Here is a 15,689-nt window from a genome sequence, read left to right as displayed (position 1 = left end):
GCAAGATATGTATGTGGCTACTGGGTGAAGATTGGGATCACAACTTTGACCAAGGCATTGACAGCAGATGTTGTCAGTGGTATGATGAAATGAAAGACTTGGCATCTTTATCATACAAAAGGTGCATCTTGACAAGAAACAATATTGATGATGTAAAATTTCATGTTTTTGTCGATGCCTCAGAGAAAGCATATGGCGCTGTGGTATACAGTGTTGATGCCATAGCGAAAAACATTTGTGGTCATCTTGTTGCTTCAAAAGATCAAGTAGCACCTATAAAAGCTCTTAGCATACCAGAAATGGAACTACTTGCAGCTGTTCTTGGTATTGGCTGATGCTTTGAGATGTAAGCTATCATCTATGACCTTCTGGTCAGATAGTCAGAACGTCCTGAGCTGGATAAGAGTGAGTGAGTTCAGTTTTACGCCGCACTCAGCAATATTCCAGCTATATGGCGGCGAGCTGGATAAGAAACCAAAGCAGATACTTTAAGCAATTTATTGCTAATCGGGTTGGTTTTATTCATGAAAACACAATGCCTTCCCAATGGAAATATATTCCAACAAGTATCAACCCAGCAGATGTTCGAGAGGTTCAACACTTGAATTTTTGAACAGCATAATTTGGCAAAATGGACTAGATTTCACTAGTCATTGTGAAGATGAATGGCCTGAACGACCAGAATGGTTTCACAACACTAAAACGTCTGAATGCAAACTACCCAGTTTGCCTGTCTCTGTTACCTTTTTGACCAAGATTGGCAGATCATCTTGGAGATTAGACTCTTCCAATTTTTCAGATGGGAAGAGACTTTGTTGTGTAATGTCTTGGACATGTAGATTCCTCAACAATGTTTGTTTAACCAGCTCCAAAAGAACATGTGGAGAATTAAAGGTTGAGGAATTACAGGATGCAGAGAGTCTGGTTTTGCTAGATTGTCAGAAACAATCATTTCCTGATGATTACGCAGCCTTGTCAAAGGGAAGGTCTGTATCCAAAAAAAGCAAGTTACTTAGTCTCAAACCATTTCTTGATGAAAATGGTCTGATTAGACCAAGTGGGGGGGGGGGGGGGGGGGGGGGGGGGCTGCAATTTTCTGATGTCATGCCTTATGAAACACGATGTCCAGTCATCCTTCCAAGGAGTCACTGGACAACAAAGTTGATTGTCAAACACCACCATGAAAAGAATTGTCATTTGGACACCAATGGCACTTTGGCAGTTTTATCATCTCGATTATGGGTAACATCTGCTCGTTAGATCTGCGAGTGGGAATGCCAATGTGCCTGGTGTAAATGTAGAAAAACCAAGCCATCTACTCAGAAAATGGCAAACCTTCCCAAGGTCCGAGATAGATCATCCAAAGCTTTTGAACAAGTAGCTGTAGACTTTTATTGTCCCTTCATTACCTTTCAAGGGAGAGGCAAACATCGTGCAAAGAGATATTTGTGTTTAGTTACTTGCCTGACTACAAGGGCAGTCCACCTACAAATTGCTTTTGGCTTAGATGCTGATTCTTTTCTTCATGCATTCTCACATGTTGATGAGGAGTACCTAAACTGTCAGTAAATGGCACCAACTTTGTTAAAGCTGCAAAGAAGCTAAAAGAATTGGTTCAAAGCAATCTGGATTCTGATAAGGTGAAAGGTTCCTTGGCTAACAAAGTTATCATTTGAAGATTCAATCCACCTTCAGCTCCCCATTTTGGTGGAGCATACGAATCTCTTATCAAATCAGCAAAATGAGCCATATGTGGAATTCTAGCAAAAGGAGACCTTTCAGATGAGGAGCTAACGACTGCATTTATTGGTGCAGAGGATCTTCTCAATTCAAGACCTCTGACTTACCAAAGCTCTCATCCAGATGACAATATTCCCCTCCGCCAAGTCATTTCCTTCATGCTTGGAGGAAGTTTGGCTCCTGACGTTGATTGTTCTCCATACAACCCAAGGAAACGTTGGCGCCGCATTCATGAACTTCTCAGACACTTTTGGAGAAGATGGATGCGTGATTGGTTGCCAACATTAAATCTGTGCCGAAAATGGTGCGAGTCCAGTACAGATTATCAGGTATGTGATGTTGTAATTGTAGTGTCACCTGAAACTCAACGAGGGTGTTGGCCACTTGGAAAAATTGCTGGCATTCATCCTGGTGCAGATGGTCACGTCAGAGTGGTGGATGTCCAGGTGGGAAAGACAAAGTTCACCAGACCAATCACAAAAATCTGTCCATTAGAATGGAATGGTGAATAAAGAATTCTGATTGAATTTCATGAACATTCTTTTGTTGTAAATAGTCTGAAATGTAAATAGTTTTGTTGATAAAGTTCTATAAAGAGACTTATCTCATGATGTTATCATGGAGGAGGGAAATGTTCAGAAGGGTTTCTCCAAAATGCATCCATGTGTGAAACTGTTCGTGTACATATCATTAAACGTGACACCCAAACTCACCAAAAGGCACACGTATCACAAAAGGCACATGCTCCACATGCGATGTAAGAGAGAAAAACACATGTGGTCAGTTTAGTTGTTGGGGCTTATATTTCATTGTGAAAACTTACCTAAGGCCACCCATTTTATTTTTACTTGCACACAGTTTCTAGGACCCTTTCGATTCAGTTCGTTTAGTTTGTTGCGTTTCTTTTCATGCTTTTTTTATTTAATAAAGACTTCCACTGTGCATTCCTACAGACAGAATGGATGCTGTGTAAAACCATATTTACCAGAATTACTCCGGTTTTCTTTGTGCTATCCATAGATCTTTTTCCCTCCCGTCTAAATGCTCAGGTACCTCATTACATGGCTTGGCGTCCAGATCCAGATGCACATTTAGTTGACGCATTCATGTGGGATTGGTCAGTTTATGAATTTTATGCCTTTCCTCCCCTCAGTTCCCTGGAGCTTGTGATCCAAAAGATCAAGGACAAGGTAGAAGGAATGGTGATTTTACCGAATTGGCCAACCCTGACTTGGTACTTGGCAGCAATGAAAATGTGTGTCACAACACCCAGGATCCTCCCCAATGGAAAGAAACCTCTAGGGTTGCATTACAAGCCACAGATGTTGCATCCACTCCACAGCAAGATGGAACTATGTGTGAGCCACTTGTCGGGGAGGGCCTTTAGAACCTTGTCCTATCCACACAGTTAAATTTCCATCATAATGAATTCTTGTCAGAGTGGTCCCCGTACACAATATCAAACTTATCTGACTCAGTGGGAGCAGTTCCATGGTGCATTAGGGAGAAATGTGCTTGATCCAGACCCAATATCAGTTATTTCCTTTCTCACGGAGTTGTATGAAAAAGGTTGTGGGTACAGTGTTATTAATACAGCCAGAAGTGCATTATCTGCTGTTTTGTCTTTACCTTCATGCATACCAATAGGACAACATGCTCTTGTAAAAAGATTTTTATGAGGACTTTCTAACTCGAGACCATCTATACCCAGACACCAGGAAACCTGGGAAGTGAATTTAGTACTGACATTTCTAGATCAGAAGGGTTTGAACAGCCTGTTACACCTGAAAGATTTAACATTGAAATTGACCATGTTATTAGCACAAACTTCACAGTGCCTTAAACTGGATAACATGACTGTTAGTACTGACAAGGTCAGTTTTAGAGTGACTGATGTCCTAAAACAGTCCAGACCAGGGTTTCACATGAAACCCATTGTATTGACTAGTTTTGAAGTAGAAAATTTGTGTGTAGTCAAGTGTTTGTTAGAGTATTTAGAGAGAACCATTGACCTCAGTTGGTGGTTAGTTTTTCCAAGCCACGCAAAGCTGTAGGTACAGAGTATAGCCAGGTGGCTAAAGACTGTGATGTGAGACTCTGGTATAGACGTTACACTCTTCTCTGGATACAGCACCCAGTCTGCATCAACTAGGGCAGCATCAGGTGGTGGTTTACCAATCCATCAGAATATGGATGCCGCTGGGTGGTCCTCAACATGTGTTTTTGAAAATTTTATGCAAAACCGGTCTTACCTCATTGTTCTTTTGGTAGTACAGTTTTATCCTATAAGCAAGCTGTCTAAGCAAGCTGAATGCTAGTTTCTTGTTAGCTAATGTACTGAGCAGATACAGCTTTGTTTTCTCATGTGTTCATGTACTGATTGGAGTCAGCATTGTTTGTGAATATCCAATACTTTCACCTGTTTCACCTTATTGGGTTAGCATGTTTAGCATTCAGAAAGTGTTTGTTCCTAGAGCCAACTAGGTTGGATAGGAGGTCATTTGATTGTGCCCACTTAATATTCAGTTCATCATGTTTGTATCTCTTTGATCCTTAAGGGTAATTTCGTTAATCCTTTTTGTTTAACAGGACAAGACATTGGATATATATATACATGTAATTGATGGATAAATTCATGATAGGATTTAGAAATGTTTAGCTTTCATCGTTTAGTTTATCATCGCCATGTTTATCATGTTATATGTTATAGAGACTATCTAACAATAACTGTACCTTAGTATTAAATACATGTAGTTTATACACACCGTGTTTGTTGATGTTATAAACTTGTACAGTGGACTAACCTTAAAATCTCAGGTGGTCTCTCATGTGACCTGGTACTGAAGGAGAATTGATAAATTAAATGAGACTTACCTTTAAGGTGAAGTTTGATAGCAATTCTCTGAGGTACCAGGGACCAAGTGAGATTATATGCCTCTCCCTCCCTCCCTCCCTCCCAGGATCTTTGTTTGGAGAAGTATGATTATTAGTCCACAGTACAAAGCTTTAAATACTGGAACCCGGTTGCGCATGTGCAATCTCATGTGATCTCACTTGTTCCCTGGTCCCTCGGAGAAATGCTATCAAACTTCACCTTACAGGCAAGCCTCGTTTAATTAATCAATTATGTAGTCGTAGGCATAAGACTCAACAATATGTTGAAACAGAAAACAGAAAATTCTCAGATCATCAACCTCATTTCCGATTTCAGTGATGACAGTTTCTTCATATTTCCAGGAATCTTTTCTCAACATTACAAACATGTTTGGCCTGTAATTGTGCATAGAAGCAGGGTGTTGTAGATTATCCCCGATGGAAGCGATCTCAACCAGGCAAAAGGAAACGGATATATTTCAACTGATTTTTTCGTGATGTCACGAACAGATCTGTGTGAGGTTGTTCCCATTTGATCATTATCTGCTGAAAGCATCCACTCTGTCCTTAGAATTTTGTCTGGCCATTATTACCACAATTATTCTGGCAAAATCATTGTAATCCAGATCAATAGGCCAAAAAGTTCTGTCCTAACTTCCATGATTACTTAAGAATAGCTCATTCTTGGTCTGTTGATTATGGTAATTATGGCAGTTACCATGGTGTTGTCCATGTCAACTAGTGGTAATTACTGGCGACTAATGCCCAGTGCTGGATGGCATGTAAGACTGCTCTCGATAGGGACTAACTCCCTAAAACCTACCTTCTAGAAAAGCTCCCCATCCTGTGAGCAAAGCAAGATAATAATTTTTCCACCTTTTGAGTTCCTTGGAAGCCAAGTCAAAGGTAATAAGAGTACGGAAACAGATCAAAGAAAAATCTTGTGTTCGCTTTGCGGATGATGTCACTAAAGTGAACATGATGTTGATAAACTGACTGAAAAGTCACCACAACATTGAGAATGCATGGTATTTTCATGGCAGGGTCTACACAGAAACATACAATGGGAAGAAGTTAAATTCCACCCTTTTAATGACATTGATGCTATCATCAATTAAAGAAGCATCAATCATTATATGCTGTCTAATGAAGCAATGTGATGACCAACACAATTCACTGTACGAACGTTTAATTGTCTTCTGATTGACCCGACAGTTTACCATCGTCTGTGGTGTGCCAGCTATTGACATTATCAAAACATTGAGAAATATCTATATCAAACACTGACCTCATTAGCTGGCAATGTATTTTTTCTATTTCTTCAACAAATACACCGCATATTTAATCAACATACGATATGTTTTTTCGGTTATTGATCCAGTTGTTTCATTCACCTTAAATAGCGAACACTACCTCTCATAACCCATTATCTTCACACAGAGGTTACTTGTCATATCTTCCTACGTAGGAGGATGTGACAAGTAACCTCTGTGGGAAGAGAATGCTCATAACCCCCCCCCAAAAAAGGATTTTGCTTTGTACATCATTTAATACTCTCTCCAAACAAGATCTTTTATTTCCTTTATATATTTTCTTCTCATGCCCAAACATTATTGTACTGATGATGCCGTCAATATTTTTGCAAAGGAAGATCTCTGACTTCAGTTCTTGTCTCTCTGATAATTACGTGGACATTGTAGATTAAGGAAGCATTACCATGCCTTTATATTTTTAACTTCCTCCTCCTCTCTATTCCAAATTTCTTCCACCTTCTTTTTTCTATCTCTATCCTACCCATTCTCTTCTAATTCTCTCTTGGTCAAACACTGGTTTTGTTTACACATGCAAATGTAATTTTAGCCATGTCGTTATATACATCAAAGTATATAATTTGATGTATAATGAGTAATTTGAAACTGCTATCTATGAATGTCAGGGGCATAAAATGGATTTACCCAAAGGTAGTGAGTGAGTGATTTTATTTTACGCCACACTCAGCAATATTCGAGCTATATGGCAGCAGTCTGTAAATAATCGGCCAGACAATCCAGTGATCAACAACATGAGCATCGATCTGCGCAATTGGGAACCGACGACCTGTGTCCACCAAGTCAGCAAGTCTGACCACCCGATCCCGTTATTCGCCTCTTACGACAAGCACAGTCGCTTATTATGGCAAGCATGGGTTTCTGAAGGCCTATTCTACCCTGGGAGCCAAACGTAGAGATATGTTCCACTTTGTTCATAGTAACAAAGCGTCAATATTATTCCTTTAAGAAACACATAGCACACTGATGTGGGTGGCTGAATAGGGTTATAGATGTGACAATTCACACGGCACAAGTAAACGTTTAGGAGTTATGGTTCTAATAAACAATAACTGCAAGTATCATATGCATGAAATAATGGTAGATGACAATGACCATTTCATAATTCTCTACATTACTGTAGAAGACATTTGATTTTCACTTAAAGATATGTAGGGACCAAATATCGACTCGCCAGATTTTATTTAGGATCTTGCCAACGAACTGAGTAAACTTTCAGGATCAATTTCAGGTGGAGCCTGGAGTGTGGTGCAAGATTATTACACTGATACTTATAATTACAAACACAATAATAACCAAAAGTCACATGACAAAATACTTGATATCAAAGCCCATTTAGGACTGGTCGATCCTTGGTGAATACTTACTCCTGACACTAGGCAATATCCATGGTGTCAACTCACCCCTTTAAAGCAAAGTACACTTGACTACTTCTTAATTTCTGAGGATATTCTCTCTCTGGTAAAACTGTATGCATAGGAATAAGTTCCAAATCTGATAATTCATATATTATGCTTGGTCTTAACCCAATTGTAAGATGCCCTGGATATTGGAAATTCAACTCTAACCAACTGCATGATAATGATATGTAAAACTGGCAAAGGAAACTACAAAATACTTAAAATGAAGTCACATATTGGGAAATACTGATGATATTGCCAATATGACTTTCAAAATGAATGACCAGTTTGTATTTGTTATAAATGAGAATAAGAAGTGAAACAATAGCATCTACAATAAAGCAAAAAAATCCATTGACAAAGAAGAAAAGTCACTTGAAAATGATAAGCTAAAATCAGACTATGATATCCTTTCAAATAATATCTAAAACGAATTAGATAAAAAAGGGAAAGATTGGAAGCTACTCATACAGAAAAATAAAAGGAATTATATTTAGAAGTAAGGGTAAACGGTACGAAGACCATGAAAAGAACACAGAATATTTCCAGAACTTTGGGAAAAGTAACTATATCGTCAGGCATATGAAAGAAATAATTTATACAAATAACAAGAGAGTAACTAGCATTGATCAAACAGGTGCTGAAACTTAAAAATATTATAAAAACGTATATAGTACCCAGCATGATACCAGTTGGGAATACTATGCATCCCAGTTTACCAATATTGATATGAAATTAAATGAAAATGAGAGAAACAGCTGCGAGGGTCCTAATACAATAAAAGAATGTGCCTGGTTTTAAACTCAATGAAAACCTGAAAGAGTCCAGGATCCGACGGTATTCCAACAAAATTCTACAAGTTCTTCTGGAAAGATAGGGGAAATATTTTCCTAAGATCTATAACACATGCTTTCTATATTGAAACTTTATCAAATGTTCAAAACCAGGGTATAATAACCTGCATTCCTAAAGAAAACAGAGACTTTATCAAAATGTAGACTATAAAATAGTGTCTGCAGTAATAGCAAAAAGCCAAAAAAATAAAATGTTCTACTAAGTATCATAAGTTAAACACAAACCACCTTTCTTAGGGGCTATTCAATGGGGAAAATACAAGAATATTGTGAAATACACAAAAAGACTAGACTTCTTATAACGGTAGATTTTGAAAAAGCCTTTGACACTGTAGAATGGCATTTTGTAGGTAAAGCACGGGAAGCATTCAATTTTGGACCTTCTTTCAGACAATGGATTAAATTGTTTCAATACAATAGTAACAGTGCAATAATAAGCAAAGGGCACATTTCAAATTATTTTAATCTTGAAAAAGACTGCAGACAAGGGGCACCCATGGTGGGTGGTGGGTAACGCTAAGTGCTCGCCAACCCCCCTTTGTGGACCTGGGGCATATTTGGTCCACCAACCCGTTTGCCGTGGGTTGCAGCCCTGTGTCGGTTGAGGAAGGGATCCTGGTGGTTGAAGGCATGGAACGGTGTTCCTATTGCTCACCACACCACTTTCACCCTGACTTCATCTAGACGGGTGGTTGAATGGGCCCGGTTCAACCAATTGGCTGGTCATGCCAAGCCCTGTGCGTGCATATATATACCATTGCACAAATTTGATTTGGAATTTGGAATTTTGGTCTTGTCCTTATAGTTCATTGAAAACGTTTTAGACTTCAAAATATGTAATGTTCTGAACTCGTCCTAGAGTCTTGTGCCATGAAGGCGGTGGCTCATTGGCCATTCTGGCAGATTAATTATTTTTTATTCTTCTACTGGAGTAAATCATCTGAGTATCCTTGCAGCAAATTGGAGACTCACTTGGTTTTAGCAATGTCCTTGTGATACTCTGTGGTGGGTGGGGAGCTCTGATGATGAACCATATTAACCATGGCTTATGAAATCCCCTCGCCCCAAAATCAAAACATCAACTCAAAATTGATGCTGTTGATACTGACCACAGTCTATCTCTATTGATTGGGTATTGGCCACGGGCAAGTTTCCTTGTGACTGAGACTCCTGACAAGACACCATTAAAGCTGAAACCATTTTGCAGCATCTAAGGGTATTCCGGGTATTGTGGTGGATGTAAAGAACATTAGACACTTACGTTCAGGTGCGCTGCTAGTTGAGAGCAGAAAAAATACAACAAGCACCCAATCTGAAGAGTATTGAATCTTTCGTGGGCATTCCAGTCATGGTCTCTGCTAATAAAACACTGAATACAAGTGAAGGTATCACCAGAGATTGTGATCGATTGTTTGCTGACGTGTCGGAACTTGACATAGTCTCAGAAATGAAAGATCAAGGTGTGCTTTATGTAATTGGAAATTTTAACTATAAATTGTATATTTATATATATCTGTATACTTATCTCATGTTATGCATCTCTCTTCCTCTCTTTGACCCAGTGTCGAAAGTTGAATCAAATCTTCTTGACCTCTGCCCCTGCAACAGACGCTTGTCAAACATGCTGCCTCCAAGTTCTTTTAGCTTTGATATATGGAACTTCTTTATTATCCCATCGGCAGCTGCAAGCAGCGTACAGACATTTACTGCACTGCCAGCCAATCTTGTTTTTCTAATCCACTTTCTTGTGTCTTCTTTGTCCTTCCCTAACTTTGCCCTTTTGACCCCTGACTGCCTTGACCAATCAGTGAGGGCCTTCTCCAGCTTGTTGTTGTTTTAAAAAGCTAGCTTTCATTCCTCGAACAGTTGATTCACTGACTTTCCTCTTTATTTCACTGGAAAATTTTCTTGTTGCCTTCATGACTCCATTTTCAATGGCATAAACAGCGATTTTAGCACAAAGTTCCTCATCATACAGGCCATACTCTCCACGTTTTCGCTTTTTCTTTGTGAGGTCAGGCATTCTCTCCTCTTCCAACAAATCTACATCAATGTTAGCTACCATGACAAATTGCGCTTCAGTTTCATTGTCACATAGACTCGGATCTGGGAGGCCGGGTGTCTTTGCTTTTGAAACAGTCTTCATAAGCCACTTTTGTAATGCCATCCTGACAGAACACAGTATGTGCAGATGCTTTAAACCCATCATTGAACAAACAACTTCTCAACGTAGCGGAAGGCCCATGTTTCCCCAACTAATTAGGCAGGTGACAGGACGACAGCTAGGGTAAGTGTTCTCTTTACAGTTTACAGTTTCCTGTGTTGTTATACTCTCATGATTTCTGTACTTTGATGATGCACGAAAATTAAACCGCGCCAATTTGTCAATTTTTCTGTTTCCGCGAAAATTAAGCCACACGAAAATAAATGATCTTACAGTATATAAATATACAATTTATAGTTAAAATTTCCAAAATTTTAAACTTATCCCATCTCACTTTATGCATTATCCCATAGTTGTCTGGAGGGCCCCAGATTACCCTCTGACACACTGCACAGGAGAGGATGCATTCCACAAGGAGGCCAAGAGTAGCACCAACTCCCAATATGCTACTCTGTATTTGTGATGGATTGTTTCGGAAACCTCTTGGCTTACACGGCACAAAAATTCTAGGGTGTGGGAGGTCCTGAGTAAATGTGGGTTCAGCCTCAACGTTTGCAAAAGGATGCAGTTTGGCAAGGAATTAACGCCGCCGCCCACGATTTATCAGGAGACCCCAGTGATCTGGCACGTCCCTGCTTCTGAACTACCCCCACAGACACATGCTGGACGGTGATGGAAGGAGGAGTAGCCTGGATGCTCAACTAGTTTAAGGTTTGGTACAGATCTCCCTACTTACCATGGTGAGAAAGGAAATGCAAACACTTGGAAAACCATTAGGTAATCTGAATTCAACGCTTCACTGACATGATTGCTCAGAGAGTAGAGGTCAATAAGCGGAGTGTCAGTCATCTCAGCACATGCACAAGACTGCCCGCTCAGTCTATCCAGCCATGGGTATGACAGTACACCATGCCCTAGTTCCCTAAGTGAACATTTGAACATAAGATACATAACATAACATCAATATCATTATTATGCACATAGCAAGACCGAGAACGCGGAAATGCTTATCTGCGTGGACAGGTCGACGACACCTGCTGCGCCAAGACCAATGAACCGAATTGATGAAGGCCTTCGACGTCCGTGAATGATACATCCCATAATGAGCAGCAAACGCAGTATCTGACTTCCAAAAGCAATCTTCCATAATGGCTTGCAGTGAACAGTTCCTATGGAGGTCCATGTTGGAAGCAAGCACACGTCTCATGAGGCTTTGCGGACGAAGGAGGTGACAACTTCGCAAAGGCGTATGCTCGCAGAATCTCAACCAGAAAGCCAAGATTGTACACGATACTTCTGCTTTGGAAGCCGTCAAAAGCGGGATGAAGAGCCCCTTGCGTAGTCTGCGGTGGACCTTAGAGGTGGCTAAGTATATCCTCAATGCCCGAACTGAGCATAAGGATAAATCTTCAGCGTCTTCTGTACCCAGGATAGATGACAGTGGAGGGATACTGAAGATATGATCTGGCTGTCCCGGTAACTGGTTCTTGGCAAAGAAATCCCACCTTAAGCCTAGGAACACTCTAGCATGTTGAGACCTTTCAAAGAGTACCTGCGAAACATCCAAAGCATGTATCTTGGATATATGCGCAGCTCTAGCCAAGGCCAGAAGGAAGAAGGTCTTGAAAGTGATATGCTCCAAATCTTTCCCAGTCAATGGTTCATGTTCACTCGATGTGAGATGAGCCAAGACAATGGACAAATCCCAAACCAGGGCTCGAAACTTCTATGATTGATCCGCCAATTTATACAATCTCAACAGAGACTGGAACTCAGGGACAGTAGACAACTTTACTTCCGACGCCGCTGTAATAACTGTGTTAAGTGCGGCTAAGTAGGTAGATAACATAGCACCCTTCAACTTCCTAATAGACGGTAAGTGTTGAAGATACTCTGCAACCATCTGTGGTGCTGCTGTCATGGGAGACATAATGCCCTTCCCTCTGCAATATAACTTGAAATTCTTCCACTTGTCATCATAAATTGACGTCGTGGATGTGTGATGGGCTGTAGTGATGGCAAAAGTGACAGGTTTAGAATAACCTTGGCCCGTTAATGGCCAAATGCGTCAAATGTGCAGATGGAGCGTTAGTTGAGACCGGTGTAGTTGATCAGAGTGTGGATGCACCAGTAGATCTGCCCAAACAGGAAAAGGCACTGGATCTGGATCGGCTAGCTCTTGAAGATCTACGAACCAACGCCTTGTTGGCCAAAAGGACACAGTGTCATCTGCCAAGTCAAACGTAACTTGAGGAGTACACGTGGAAGAAGGGCCGCATAAGGAAGGAAGGAAATGCATAAGCGTTGAGACCGTCCCATGGAATTGCGAGGCCTCTAGTCCCCAGGTTAATGGATCCTGAATCAGAGACACAAACAGTGGTAATTGATGATTGAATCTGGTGGCGAACAGGTCTATAGTCAGCTCCATCAGCGGGAGGCGAACAGCCCTGAACACCTCCGGATGCAGCTTCCATTCCGTTGGGGACGGATGCTTCGGACGTGACACAGACCTGCGATGACCTTTTTACCCCTGGAATGTGATTGGCTCGAACCGCTATGCTTAATGAGTCTACCAGGTTAAAAAACTGTTGAGTCCACCTCGGAAGTTGGGTCGACCCTGTCGATCCCACCCGATTGATGTACCAAACAACCGCTGCATTGTGCAACCTTATCATGAAAAGCAAACCTCTTAGATGCTCTCGCCAATGAGTGATCGCCAAAATTACTGCCCTGAGTTCCAAGACATTCATGTGGCATGCGCTATCTGCGGGAGACCACTGCCATGCCACTTGCTGATTGAGAAGGTGAGCTCCCCACAAATGTAGTGACGCATCCACATACAGGTGGTGAAACAGCACCAACAGCTCTAAAGGAAATGCATAAGCGTTGAGACCGTCCCATGGAATTGCGAGGCCTCTAGTCCCCAGGTTAATGGATCCTGAATCAGAGACACAAACAGTGGTAATTGATGATTGAATCTGGTGGCGAACAGGTCTATAGTCAGCTCCATCAGCGGGAGGCGAACAGCCCTGAACACCTCCGGATGCAGCTTCCATTCCGTTGGGGACGGATGCTTCGGACGTGACACAGACCTGCGATGACCTTTTTACCCCTGGAATGTGATTGGCTCGAACCGCTATGCTTAATGAGTCTACCAGGTTAAAAAACTGTTGAGTCCACCTCGGAAGTTGGGTCGACCCTGTCGATCCCACCCGATTGATGTACCAAACAACCGCTGCATTGTGCAACCTTATCATGAAAAGCAAACCTCTTAGATGCTCTCGCCAATGAGTGATCGCCAAAATTACTGCCCTGAGTTCCAAGACATTCATGTGGCATGCGCTATCTGCGGGAGACCACTGCCATGCCACTTGCTGATTGAGAAGGTGAGCTCCCCACAAATGTAGTGAAGCATCCACATACAGGTGGTGAAACAGCACCAACAGCTCTAAACAAACTCCACCGCAAACGTTCGATTCTTGCATCCACCATAGTAGATGAGAATGAAGCTCCCTTGGTAACATGAGCAATGCAGACATTTGCAAGGGTCAAATCTGAAGTTGACCCCTGAAAGTGGGAGCCTGAGCAGATGACGGTAACCCCAAAAGCTCCTGCCATTGCCGGAGCATCTTGAGCTGAGACAAGGTAAGGGGAATCAGATGTAACATCTTCTCGAAGCTCTCCCTTGACACAAAAAATTTGCTGACCTGGGTGTCGGATACCGCCCCCGATGAACTGCAGACGGTGTGTAGGGATCAGTTCTGACTTCTTTAGATTCACCAACCAGCTTAAGTGGCAAAGAAGCCACATCGCAAACTCCATGTGAAGTAGCAGAATGCAGCGCCGTTCTCAGCCTGGATGCAATCATCTATGTAAGCCTCGACCACAATCCCCCTGCGATGCAGAAATTTGGTGATTGGCCTTGTGACCCGTGTGAATAGCCACAGGGCGGAAGAAATTCCAAACCTGACCACAAGCCATTGGTAGTGAATGCCCTTGAACACAAATCACAGAAACTTCCAATGTGTCGGTCAAATCGGAATGTGCGTCCTGCAAATCCAAACTGACCATAAAATCTCCCGGTTTGATAATAGTCTTGAGCAACGCTACAGACACCATTCGAAAGCGCTGCATCGAACCCATACTGCTGTCGAGAGAGAGGCGCTTCAGAATACAGAGCCGCAGTGCAGCGATATGGCTGAGGAAGCACTGAACTGAGACTGCCCTGTTGCAGGGGCAGCGCTGCTTTAGAGTGAATCGCCGAATTGACCATAAGTGGTTGAGTGAGAACCGCACCCAAACGAAGCTGTTGCTGACAGCGCATCACTTAATAGTGAATCAAAGCGTTCACGTGAAGTGGATGGGAAAACGCCACCTCTACCACTTAAGTGAATCATCGAATCGAACTCAATCGGCTGAGCTGCAACCACATCGTGACCTTGAGTGGTAGACCGAATCACTAGAGCGTTTGTGCATCGGTCGGGTGAATCGATGAATACTGCGCTATTGTCACAACATACGCCATCGGTGAATCGAAACACCCCCATGCACTGGAACTAATCAGTTGGGAATCACTGGAGTACAATCTATGCAAGGAAGTGCTGTATGATGCTGGTGAATAAACGATGCCCCAGAACAGGTTGTCACTTCACTCACCGGAGGTAAGGTGAACGCTGTCGCATTGTGAATCACCGCATTGATTCAAAGAAGGTTGAGCGAACGCCAGATCATGTTGTTGAACCCCTCCCCGTGAATCGAATCACTACCACACAGAGGATGTGATAATGCTCTCAAACGATTCTCTTGGTCTCCCTCACTCAAACGCTCTGGGATGTCACGATCTCGTGTAGACGATCAAATCACATTTAAGCGGTAAAAGAATGCCAATTAATCTGCTGAATCGACGAGCGATGCGGAATCGTAACAACCGACATCGGGCAGGAAACGACTGGTGGTTGAGAAAGCACTACCACACGTAGTGGTGACGAAACTACACTAATGTCCCTTAAACTCCCCAAAGTCGATAGACGAAATAACTGCCTGAGATCCTCACTAAGATAAGAATCCAATGCCTCCTTTAGAAAGTCTTCATCTGCCGACCTAGATGCAGAATGCCATGCCACCAACTTAGGGCAGCCTGCGCCTCTCTCTATCTGACGTCCTCCTCGTATTCACCCACCGGTACAGATCAAATTCTTCATCCAAGACCCGTGAATGTCCCGGGGTAGAATAGGCCTTCACCAACCCATGCTTGCCATAAAAGGCGACTCAGCTTGTCGTAAGAGGCGACTAAGAGGCGATCAGGTGGTCAGGCTCGCTGACTTGGTTG

This window comes from Haliotis asinina, chromosome 6, assembly GCF_037392515.1.
Source record: "Haliotis asinina isolate JCU_RB_2024 chromosome 6, JCU_Hal_asi_v2, whole genome shotgun sequence".
Lineage (NCBI taxonomy): Eukaryota > Metazoa > Mollusca > Gastropoda > Lepetellida > Haliotidae > Haliotis > Haliotis asinina.
This window is presented reverse-complemented; position numbering follows the sequence as displayed.